Source organism: Antechinus flavipes, chromosome 4, assembly GCF_016432865.1.
Source record: "Antechinus flavipes isolate AdamAnt ecotype Samford, QLD, Australia chromosome 4, AdamAnt_v2, whole genome shotgun sequence".
NCBI classification, from domain to species: Eukaryota; Metazoa; Chordata; class Mammalia; order Dasyuromorphia; family Dasyuridae; genus Antechinus; species Antechinus flavipes.
In genome coordinates this window covers 295,549,355-295,562,678 of record NC_067401.1, presented here as the reverse complement: position 1 = coordinate 295,562,678, position 13,324 = coordinate 295,549,355, and the positions used below count along the sequence as shown (strand labels likewise).

General features: G+C 33.1%; 1 long non-coding RNA gene across 1 annotated transcript; it reads left to right on the top strand.

Annotated features, from left to right (window-relative positions):
- The first annotated feature begins 2,518 nt into the window (after window positions 1–2,518).
- On the top strand, window positions 2,519–12,621 carry LOC127559506 (uncharacterized). The gene is made up of 2 exons (XR_007953152.1): window positions 2,519–2,643; window positions 12,089–12,621. It is a non-coding gene; the product is annotated as an uncharacterized LOC127559506 (long non-coding RNA).
- Window positions 12,622–13,324: the final 703 nt, after the last annotated feature.

Genomic DNA, 13,324 nt, shown 5'->3' with positions numbered 1-13,324 from the left:
AGGAGAAATGGTTCTTCGATTATCTGGTTATTCCATTTATGAATAATGCAAAAAGTTTCTCATTTGGCTTTAAAATATTCTAAATTCAACCCTTTAGTTTTAGGACTTGAGTCAGACAAAAGTGATTTTTCAATAAAATCTAGCATGTGCACTCGGTTTTCAACAACCCATTTTCTCCCCCTTCTTTTGTAATGCAAAATTGGAAGTAAAAAATAAAAACGTAAAGGAGGTTGAGTCAATTCAAAAGTCATTTTTTATCCACCTGAACATGCTTCCTTGGCTCTTGCCAAATCTCTTTAGAGCTCCTGCCAATCTTAAAGAAATGATGAAATATAAATAAGAATGTCTTTAATTAAATTGCCAATGAATTTCTTCTAATTTCAGAGGAGGAGCTGGCCATTCATTTAGAAGAAGGTAAAATCACAGTTATGTTTTGTGGTCCAATTTTTAGAAATACTACCACAGAATCCTAATTATTCATAAGTTTATATGCATGGTAATAGGTACATCTATTACATTATCAAGGCATGTCAAAATAATCTATAGTATATGAGAACTATGTTTTATTTGATCATTTTTTCAAGGCTTTCAGTAAATTGCTATCAAAGACCTACTGATTATAGTTTAGTGGAAAGAGCATTTTCATATTCAGACCCAGATAACATGGATTCGAATCTTGACTGTGCTTACAGCTACTACCTTTGGGCCATGGACAAATCATTTCCTCTTTCTAATTTACTCTTCTAGAAAATAAGGGACTTAGATGAGGTGCTCTTTAAAATATGTTACTTGGAAGTAGGGGCTATTTCATTTTTGTCTTGGTATACTCAGTGATTCCATACAGTTAGCATTAAGTAAATGATTTAAAAAGCTTCTTCCATATCTAAATTGTATGGAGAAAAAAAGATTAGATATAATTAAACTCCTATATCTAGGTCACAAAGTGTCAGCTCACATGGTCACAAAATTTTGTGTTTGGAAAAATTATCAGATACATTAGAGATGTTGATTTAAGAAATATTAAACTAGACTTTTAGCAATGTCAGGCAGCCAATCAATAAGTATTTATAAGTATCTACTATGTGCCAGGAATGGTGCTGTGTTCATAGGATGTAAAGAAAAGCAAAAATAGTCATAGTTCTAAAGGAGATCAGAGTCTAATGGGGAAAATAGCATGTAAATAATCATGTATAAATGAGTTATATACAGAATAAATGGAAAACAATTAACAGAACAATGACATTCAAAGATACTCAGGAATGTGTAGAAAATCTACATTCTTATCAAATTCTATTTTTTTCAATGACTAAAGGATTATTTACAAATGACCACCTTGAATACTTCAAAATTTTAAGTATTCTCGAATTCATCAGGGTGGATATTCTCTCTACATCTGCAAATGATATTTCCTTACCTCAGGAAACTATCTTCATGAATTGTTGAAACCACAACAATATATTAATTAATTAATTTTCTTTTTTTTTTCCTTCCTTTTTTTTTTTTTTTTTTTTTTTTGCCACAACAATGTGCTACTTTGGAACCAAGCCTCTATTGATATCTCTTTCTTAACTTACCTAAACTCATCCATAGATGAAACAAAGATTACTAGTAAACTTGTACTGAAAGCATTTTTAGCTTTATAATAGTTTATTATCATAGCTTTTGAGAATGAATGATGACATTCACACCATAATGAAATATGTATTCAAAGCTTTAGTGAAAATAGCTCATTCCATCAATGGAAGTCATCAAGCAGAGGCTAGACATGACTTAGGGAAGATTCTTTTTTAGAATATGGCCTGAATTAGGTGACTGTTGAGGATATTTTCAATTCTAAAATTCCATGGTTCTGTGATTTTGGAGGACTTCCCTCTGGAAATACATACACATTTTTTAAAAATGAGAAATTTATCCAAATGTAGCACTCTCTTCTAACAGATTTATACTTTACTAATTGGATGCATTCTGAATATTTTCCCACATGCTCAATTATATTTCATAGAACACTAAAATATTTTTCCCATAACTGTACTTATTCTCTTTTGTTCATGTGCTCTTTTCCTCAAAGAAGCATGAATAGTCTTCTCCAAATTAGTTTAAAAAATTTAAGGGATCTTGAAGAGGAATTAGTAATGCAAGCCAAACCACAGTCAATTTCAACCTTCAAAAGTGACAACTAATCATAATTCTGTTCTTTATACACAGTAGAATTAAATTATAAATCTCATAGAAAAATTACACAAAATCTATTCGCACCAAGTTTCAAAACTTTAGTACAGGAAATAGGGTGAAAATGATATGTTGTCTGTGATGCTGACTATACTTAATTTGGAGGCTTAGAATAATTTTATTTTCTTCCATTACATCCTTAATGCATTTTACAACCATATAATTTAAATATATTAAAAGTGTCAAATATTGATTTTGTGTTAACTTTTAAATGATATCTAAATCACATGGATACTTTTTGTTGAATCCTAGACATGGTTGATCTGTACTTTATTATCTGCTTGATTTTATAGGTATAAATTAATTTGCTGTCCAAGAAGAATTATATGCTAAAGGTTCAGACTGTCAGTATAAATAGATTTCTAATGATGTGAAGAGACCTACGGATAAAGACACACCTTTCAAATGATTCAGGTAAATTTTTACTTTTTTCCAATCTTAACCATATTTGGTTAAATCATGGCAACCAACCTATCTGTGTATAGTTAATGTATTGGCACCAAAAGAGTTTTAAGACTATAAAACTCATTACTTGGAAGTGGAAAAATGCCAATGGCCAAGATGCTTTTAGCCAGTCTAAATTATTTTGTTTTGAAGCTAAGATGAATGAGGAAGTAAGGAATAGTAGAACACTGATATGATTCTGATAGACCATTGTCTACAGGAAAATTAAGCTTTCAGGAAAAAGCCATCCATCTTTAATTATAAACTTTTAGAGCTAGAAGGAATCTTGAGAATAATTTAGCATACTTTAAGCCCCTCCTTTAAAAACTGATGAATAAATTGTAGTCCACCTAGGAAGTATCACTTACTCAAGGTCACTCAATAAATTAATAGTAGGGCTCAAACTAGAAATACTATCCCTTGACTTATAAGTTCAGTGTTATTTTCATTAGATTACATTGTATCCTAGTAGCAAGAGATAATCATTGATAAATCTATGAGATAATTCAAGTTGAGTTCTCTGTATATTATTTCATTGTGCCTTCCATTAGAATGAGATAATTAGCATAAGTTGACTTAGTTGCCTATAGAACAAAGTTTTTGGAATGTCAATATTATCCTCAATTCCTCACTTTTCCTCACCCCAAATATGCAGTCAGTTGCCAGATTCTCTTATTTCTAACTTCATAGACTTTGTATCTATTCTCTTTTCCCTGCTCACATAAATATTATTATTATTAATAATAACTAGTAATTATATGGTACTTTAAGATTTAAAAAGTGCTTTACAAATATGTAATTTGATCCCAACAACAACCCTGAGAGGTAGGTACTATTGTTATACTCATTTAGGTGGGAAATTTGAGAGACAGCTTTAGTGATTTGCCCAGGTCTCAAAGCTAAAAAGTGTCTGAAGCTGTATTTGACTACTTATCTCCTTGACTAGAAGTTCAGCTGTCTCTCAACTGCCTCAGTTCCTCATTACTGCTTACCTGGAATATTGCACTGGCTTCCTAATAGATCGCTTTTCTTAAAGTATCTTCTCAATCTGTTCCATCTTATAGATACCAAAGTGATTCTCCTTAGATTGTGTTAAATGATTCCTGCAAATCATGGAATACTATAACCTTTAAAGAAGTGAAGTTGAGAATCACCCAAACAGTAGAAGAGAGGTACATCATAGAAAAGAACAATTGACTACATTCTATAAAGAGGGAATAAGAAGAAGTGTAAACAATTTTATCAGGAATTGATAAATGGTAAAGGATATGAACTATTTTCAGATGAAGAAATCGAAAACATTTCTAGTCATATGAGAAGGTGCTCTAAATCACTATTGGTCAGAGAAATGCAAATTAAGGCAACTCTGAGACACCACTACACATCTCTCAGATTGTCTAAAATGACAAGAAAAGATTATGATGAATGTTGGAGAGGATATGGGACAACTGGGACACTGATGCATTGTTGGTGAAATTGTGAATGGATCCAGCCATTCTGGAGAGCAATTTGGAACTATGCTTAAAAGATTATAAAACTGTGCATACCCTTTGATCCAGCAGTGTTACTACTGGACTTATATCCTAAAGGAGGGCAAGGGACCTGCATGTGCAAGAATGTTTGAGGCAGCCCTCTTTGTAGTGGCCAGAAACTGGAAACTGAATGCATGCCCATCAATTGGAGAATGGCAGAATAAGTTATGGTATATGAATGTTATGGAATATTATTGTTCCATAAGAAACAATCAGCAGGATGATTTCAGAGAGACCCGGAGAGACTTACATGAACTGATGCTAAGTAAAATGAGCAGAAACCAGAATTTCATTGTACATGGCAACAGCAAGATTATACAATGATCAATTCTGATGGACGTGGCTCTCTTCAACAATGAGATGATTTGGGCCAATTCCAATAATCTTGTGATGAAGAGAGCCATTTACACCCAGAGAGAGAGGACTGTGGGGACTGAGTATGGAACACAACATAGCATTTTCACTTCTTTTGTTGTTTGCTTGAATTTTATTTTCTTTTTCATTTTCTCCTTTTTGATCTGATTCTTCTTGTGCAGCAAGATAATTGTATAAATATGTATGCTTATATTAGATTTTAATATATTTTACCATGTTTATCATATATTGAATTCTTGCCATCTAGGGAGGGGGTGGGAGGAAGGGGGGAAAATTGGAACACAAAGTTTTGCAAGGGTCAATGGTGAAAATTTATCCTTGTATATGTTTTGAAAATAAAAAGCTTCAATTAAAAAATTTTCATCAGGAAAAAATGGCTTAATTATATAGAAAGAGTTAGTGAAAAACTAATGGCCTGTCCCTATCTCCCTTTGATATTTGTGCAATGTCAGGAGATGACAAAACTAGAAGGATCTGCTGCTCCTTGCAGTGGATTTATGGAGAAGCAACACAGATATGGGTAGGCAAAGATGAATTTCAAACTACATCATTGGAGGACTTATGAGCTCACAGATATGTTGGTCCATTGTTCTATTTCTTTCCATTAAAATACAACATTATTCATTTTAATGAATGACTCCTCCTTCACAGGGATTTTTATCTGCCCTGGCAAATCTAAGATATGGAAGCTATTTCCAGCTTTATTTCACCAAATTTAGCTATTTTCCTTGGTGACAAAAATTGGAAGTTTGGTTTCTATAGCACATACAAAATCAGTATAACAAAGTAAGAAAAGCATTGGACCTGAAATCCAGAGAAATCTGGATTCTAATCTTGGTCAGTCATTTGCTAGTTGTTCACAAATTATTTAATTTCTCTAAAACCTAGTTTCCACATCTGTAAAAATTTTAACCTATATCACAGGACTGTTGTGTAGAAACACTTTTTTTTTTTAGTTTTTCAAACTACGATTTATTATTTTCCCTCTTCCCCTTCCAAAGAATATGAGTTTATTTTTTATAATCCAGAGTACTTATTTCATATTGCTTTCTCTAGTAATTTGCAAAATTAATTTGGACATGTAGATTTCAGTATCCATTTAATTTCATGCTATGCATTTGATTTATTTTATGTAATTTTGCATTATTATTTTATTATCCTCCTTATACCACAATTTCCTTTGAGATTTTGAATATTTAGACATCAGCAAAATCATCTCAGAATACTGTTAGGTGTGATATAATTGGGAGTATAGTTATGGGTTCAGATTAAAAAAACACTGAGTTCCCTTCCAAATCTGACAAGCTGTGATTCTGTGATTTTAGAATGCTTTTACCAAGGGAACGGTATCAAAAACTCATAATTACTATAGTAATATATTACATATAATATAATATAATGTAATATATTACATCCTTTTAAGGAAGATGGAGAGGAGTTTGCTTCCATAATAGGAAATCTTTTGTTCTAGTTACAAAATTTGAAATTCTGGCATCTAACTTTTCTTTTAAGCTGCATTTAATTAATTCATTATTTTATTGTATCATTTTTCTTTTTCACAAATACACTTCCTAATAAATAGCTATAATATTTACCCCTTCCAACAAAGTACAATCTCTGTAAACAATTAAGCAAAGTCATTTAATGGATTCATTTGGGCTGATTTCATGTAGCACTTTCCACTTTTATAGTTTATTGATTTTTAACAGAAAGAAAGTTTAATTCAAATTTAAGTTCTTTTAACCTGCACTGACTTCTCTAAATCCAAAATGGTTTCCCATCTATTACCTATTGATAAAATCTAGTGTTGTTTTAATTCTAGGAAGGTGCTTTTTAAAGAAAAAAAGTTAAAAAAAATTAATTCATATGCTTGGCTCCTTCTGTAAGTCAGAAATATGGCCTGCTTCTCTATATAATCCTTTGCTTTTAAGATAGATTTCACTGTGTAGCTCTATTTTCCAATTCTTCAAATACTTGAAGGCATCTATCACATCCTCACTGAATTTGATAGTATCCATACTAAACAGAGTTCTTTAAATGAACCCACATATCACATATACTCAAATCCCTTTATCATCCTGTTTGCTCACCTCTGAACACTTTTCTACATTCAGCTGAATCATGTGATGATTCTTGGTTCTCTTCTCAATACCTTCATATGGATATTCCTCAAGAGTCATACTCAATCTATTTCCCTTTTTGTTTGTTTCTTTGTCAATCTTTTTTCAATCATACAGATCCAACTAACAGCAATCTGTGGTTTACAACAAAATTCTGAAATTGCTTCTGAGCTTGAGAGGCTTCATATTCACCTGTCTAGAAGATAATGGGAGTAAATCAGGGAGTCTTAACCTGGAATTCACAGATGAAAAAGGCCTTAGATAGATTTCAGATGGTGAAATTCGCATAGGAAAAATGACATCTCTACTTTTCATTAACATTTGGTTTCCTTTGTAAATTTGTGGTTTTGTTTTATGCATTGTAAATTGTTATTCAAGGGAAGGGTCATTAGGTTTCACCAGATTGCCAAAAGAGAACATTTTGCAAAAAAATAAATAAATAAAAGGATTTGATGATTTCTGGTGACCTTTTTAACTCTGATATTCTGCAATTTTCTTATATCTACCTGTTCATTCCTTTGGAAGCTCAAACTCAACAAAACCAAAACTAAGATTATTTTTTTTCCCTCCAAAGTGGTACCTCTTTCTGATCACTGCCATTATCTCCAGACTTCCCCTATTTAAAACCATTGGGTTATTTTGAATTCTTTCATTTTCATTCTCTCTATCTAGTAAAGACCTATTTTCCTCAACCCTGCAATACATCATACACCCATGCTCTCTTCTCAATTCCAGTTCCTCCATCCTTGTTTAAGCCTTCATTATCTCCTTTTGGATCATAGCAATAGCCTTCTTCCTGTTGTTTCACAATCTTTGGAGAGTGTACCTATTTCTCTTTTTTAATAAGTATAGTCATCCTTAACACTTGCATGTTTAACTCATGTGATTTCAAGAAGTTTTGTATGTATGTATAAGTGACCTCATTTTCAATTTTGTGAAACTCTGTCTATTGGTGGCTATAAACAGTATAGAAAAAAAAAGAGAGCTGTAATATGGCAAGTTTATAAAGGAGGAGAGGATTCATAAAAGAATTCATGAATCCAGTCCAGAAAGTGTTAAAATATCTTCTCAAGTGTGTGATGGAATTGAAAAAAAAAAAGAAATGTGGCTGTTACCCTCCCTCTTACAGTATTTCCTTAGCAAAATGAGTGTCTATCTTCCTTTGCTAATATAGTCTGTGGACTCCTGAGCATCCTAGCAGCATCAGGTTGGCCCATTCAGAATGGGAGTTCTGAGCTCAGATCAGACCCTGGAATTTGGCCCTGAAGTTTTCATCAGGGAGCAATTTAACCATAGAGTGGAAAGGGAGATTAGAGATTGTAGATTGCCTTTTTCCCTTTTTTCCTGTGAGAGTAGATCTTTTAACATTAATACCTCTGCCTCTTTTTTCTCCTTCATTTGGTGGACTATTTCATGTTTTCTGTGTTAGAAAAACTCATATTATCAGAATCAGTGTTTTGTTATAAAAATTACATGAAGAAAAGTGTATTTTCATCAATCTCTAGTGAAGGTTTATAATTTTTGTGGTGCAGCAACCTCTATTTCTCATAGGCTCAATATGTCAACATGTTTTTTTAACTTTCTTCCATTTTCTAGGAATGTTCTTGTTGTTCATTTGTGATCCCATTTATGGTTTTCTTGACAAAGATACTGGATTTGGTTTGCCTTTTACTTCTCCAGCTCATTTTATACTTGGGGAAACTGAGGCAAATAGAATCAAATGATTTATTTAGGGTCACACAGACACACAAGTGTCTTCAAGGCCAGATTTCAATTCAGGAAGATTCTGTTCCTGACTCTGAGCCCTGCTCTCTATCCGTTGAGACAACTATATGGCTTTTGTTGTTTTTTAGGAATGTAACATAGCCCATTCTCTACCCTGGAATTGAGTATTGGCTTGTTTCATTTTCTTTCATAGCATATTACTTGTTCATGTGTTTTTGGACTCTTCCTTATTTAATCATTCTTTTTCTGTTTCTGTCATCCTCTCTATTGATTTGTCTTCTTGTGAGCCAGGTTTTGTTTCGTATTTTTCTCTTTAACTTTTGGTCTTTCAGATGTCATAATTCTTACTGTTCATCTCAGATTTTCTTCCTTACTCTGTAGACTTTTTCCTTTCTAGTGTTGCAAGAATCCCTGAATCTGGTTTTATTGGGTGGCTTGGACCTCCTTATTGATAGATAGGAGGGGTTGACCTAACCTGATTCCCTGACTCGATTAATCTCTGGAGGATTATAAAACTGGCTTCAGCTTTCTCTCTAGATTCTTTTCCCTACAATTGTGCTTACTCTTTACAGGTAAAATAATCCCCATATAACCTTACCTTCATTTTGTGTGTGTGGGTCAAGATAGGGACACGATGGAGATATTTTAATTTTTTTAGTGCATGAAAAGCAAAAGGATATTTTCTGGAATTTTGGCCCCAAATTACAAATTTACAATATCTTTCTTATGCTTATTGGAAGATGTTAGGGGTGAGAAACAGGGGTCATCACATGTTACTTTGATTTTGCCCAATATATTAGGTACATACTACTGAGGTGTGAGGTATTTCAAGACAGAAAATAACTTTATTTCCTAAACACAAAAGAAAACCCAAAACAAAGCAAAGCAAAAAAAAAAAATCCCTGCCATGCTGCTAATTAAATAATAAACAGATGTAGTCTTTTCAAAGGATACTTTACTGCTATCATAAATCACAATTTCATTCCCTTTATTTAGTAGCATTTCTGCTAGCCTGAATCTTTTCTAAAAAACCTACAAAGAAAACATTGGAGACATTTTTATGCATTCAACAAATAATTTTTAGATGCCTATAATGTTTGAGGCACTATGGGGGAAAACAAAACATAGTCTCTGCTATTAGGGGGCTTATAATTTAGGAAAGAAGAAATTTTATAATCCTTTTAAATTTCAAGAAATAATGAGTGTAAATACATATATATGTATATATACACATATATATGTACACACACATACATACATATACATGCACATACATATCTCTACGTGTGTGTAGAAGTCAGTCTTTGTAGTTCTATTTAAATCACACCAGCCTCCTAATGGATAAAGCATTCTTTCCTCCCTAAAGCAATTTCCACTTAGTACTTTATCTTCACTTGGGCCTTGAAACATTAAAAAACAGTCAATATTTGTCTAAAATTAAGAATGGTGAAATCAATGTTTTAAAAAGTGCACACTAACTAATCTCCCAAGATTTTTGCTCACTTCCAGACTTTGCCTCTGTTTAAATCAATGTAAAGTTCTCTTGTATTCATTCTATTACAAACTCCACTTTTCATTAACAGTGTTCTCTCTGGCCATTTGAATGGAATATTCCCAGGGACTTTTGAGGTGGTGACCACTTATTATGAGTGACTTTTTTTCAATTTATTTCTGAGTGGCTATGAAATTCTAAGATTTATACCATTCAATTTTCTCTTCAACCCTCATACCACCTTATCTCTTAAGCCTTAATAAAAATTGTATATGATAGGCTGAACCGGTCAAGTTAGAGAGAGAGGAAAAGAAAGAGACAGAGAGACAGAGAGACAGAGAGACAGACAGACAGACACACACACACACACACACACACACACACACAGAGACAGACAGACAGACAGACAAACAGACAGAGAAAGAGACAGAGATAGAGGGAGAGAGGCTTTTTAGCAGAAAATAGACTTGTGTCTTTCAGTCCTGGCAATACTTCTGGACTAATTAGATCACATGCTAAAGTCCCTATATTTGTTCCTCTCTCTTCCTCAGGTTATCTTATACAGCATGGAAAAAAGTATCATGGATGTAGTAGAGAGAGTGCAAAATTTGAAATCAAGATTCACTTAATCAATCAAGCATTTAAGTACTTACTGTGTACAAGGCACTATGCTAGATGATGGAGATCAATACAAAGAATGAAATAATCTCCATCCAATAAGGAACTAGCATTTTGATGGGGTTGACATAAATACACATATAAGCATATACATAATAAATAAAAAGAAAATAAATACACATAAATATAAAGTAATTAAATTCAAGATAGTGAGAGAGAACATTGGGAGTAGGGGGAAAATTATCATCTTGAAGGGTCATAATTGAACTGAGTCTTGAAAGGAAAAGAAGCATTCTCTGAGGTACAGGTGGAGTGATTGCATTCCATTAATGTGAAATGGCCAATGAAAATTTAGGTCTTGGTTTGAATCCTGCCTCTGTCATTTGCTAATTACATGATTCTAAACAACTTATTCTGCCTTTTAAGCCTCAGTTTTCTCATCTAAAAAAAGGAAGAATTTGTACCAAATAATGACTAATTTCACTTTCTAACACTAAATCGGTGATATTATCCCATACTTTCTATATTCTGCCTTGGTCAGACCATTTCTGAAATTTCATATTTAATTCTAGGATCCAATATTTAGGTGTATGTGTTGAGAGAGAGAGAGAGAGAGAGAGAGAGAGAGAGAGACAGAGAAAGAGACAGAGACAGAGACAGACACAGAGAGATGTATCTAAGATGATGAAGGACTTTCAGTCTATGATATATGAAAAATAGTTGACAGGACTGAAGACTCAGGGATACATGTTACTGTCTTCCAGTAATTAAAAGACTGTCACATAACAGAGTGATTAGACTTAGTTTATTTGGCACCTGAATTAAAACAAAACAAAACAAAACAAAACAAACAACAACAACAACAAAAACTAGGAGCAATGGGTGGGGAGAGAGGAAATCTTAAGAAAGTAAATTTAGGTTTATTGTAATTATTAGAGCTACCCAAGAGTAGAACAGGCTTGTTAGAAAGTAGTTTTTTCAGTCTTCAAGAAGACATTAGTATCACTTAGAGATGTAGTAGGCATTCCTTTGGGTTTATAGATTGGAGCTTCTCCTTTTCTGAAATTTTGTATTCGGATCTCTGTCAGATTTTAGGACCAGTGAAAGTATTTTCCCTTTAAAGGGGCAATTTCATTTTTCAATCAAAGATATCTGGGTAATAAAAAGCTGGTCCTTCAAACTATTCTCATGATTTTCAGGGGGATTGTCCCCTTTCATTGACCCCTAAGTGAAGAATTAGATTCAATCAATGAGAATTGATTGAAGATCTGTCTCTATAATGAATACTTCTTTATAATTAGAGCATTCCAAAAGGGAAAATGTAATAAACTCAGAAGGTAGTGAGTTCCTGTATCACCAAAGGTTTCCAAGTGAAGCAGCATAATCTCTTGTTGGAGATATTGTAAAAATCTTACAAATAGACTAGATAGACTAGATGATCCTATTTATTCATTGTAATGTTATAATAGGCTTTTTATCTGAATTCTTTGGTAGAAACCATTATCAATATTTTTCATGGGATAATAATGAACTCTAACTTCTTTCTTTTCCAGAGAATGGCAAGAGTTTTAAAAATATTGCTATAATATATATACATGGCCCATACCAGACTCAACTAGGAAGGAATCACCTCCGAATGTATTTTGCAGATTTTTCATTTCCATGAAATTTATTTAAGTGGCAGAAAGTGACAGCATGGTGGAGATGATGCAATCAGCTTCCCATTGGGGAAAAAGTCAGTGAAGAGACTGAATCTCTGGAGATCTGGAAGCCAACTATGGGACAGCACTAACAACTTCCAATGGGAATTTTATCCTGCCTTCTTTGTCCAGATGGTTCACTGCAGTGATGGAAGGACTCACAGAGGGGGTTTATGGGGGTGTGGGGTGGGCAGCTTTCCTCAAGGCAAGAAGAAACAACAACAATGGGGGATCCTTCCTATACCAACTGGGGCACAGAAGACCTCAAAAAGAAGAATCCAAACTGATGTCTAATCTCACCAGGGTGCTGTCTCTCACAATGCTCAACTGAACTCAAACACTGACTTTCCCTTGATGTGAATAATTATAAACACACTCTGCCACAATCTTGCATATGTTCAGTTCTTTGGCAAAAGTAATTATCCTAATTACTAGCATTTTGGGGTGTGTCATTATAGTAAAGCACTTAGAGATGAAATGCTTATTTGCATCATAAAGTAAGCAATAGGGCCTTGCATATGGCACTATATTAATGAGTTACCAAGAATATCTTCTAATCAGTTTTGTTTGTTTCTTTTTCCCATATGATATTACCTACTTCTCTATATACCTGAGGTCTTATAACAGAGAAGGTAAAAAGAGATACTTTACACAACGTGGCTGTATGAAACTTCAGTTCTATAAATCTATTGTTTTGCCCTGGAGAAAAGGTAATTATTTTTTAAAAACTGAAATACAAAATGTGTCTGGTATTGAATAACTATAATTGCCTATCTTTCCTTGTTTCCAAAAGCAGCATCCAGGAATGCAACTTACTTTTCAAAATTTTTGTATTTTTTATATCTCTGCTAAATGTTCTGTGAATGATCCTGTGTCCTTGAACAACATCTTTTATCAGTTCCCATGAAATCCTTTATAATTATTAATGGATTAAATATTATCAGATTCTTGTTCTACTGGATGTGATTATTTCACTTATTATTTAGCAGTTGAAGTTAAATAATGAGACTAAATAATTTGAAACTTAATTTTAGTCATTTCCTGATGCAAAATATAGCCTACAGTCAATGAGATTGCTATCCTTTTGTT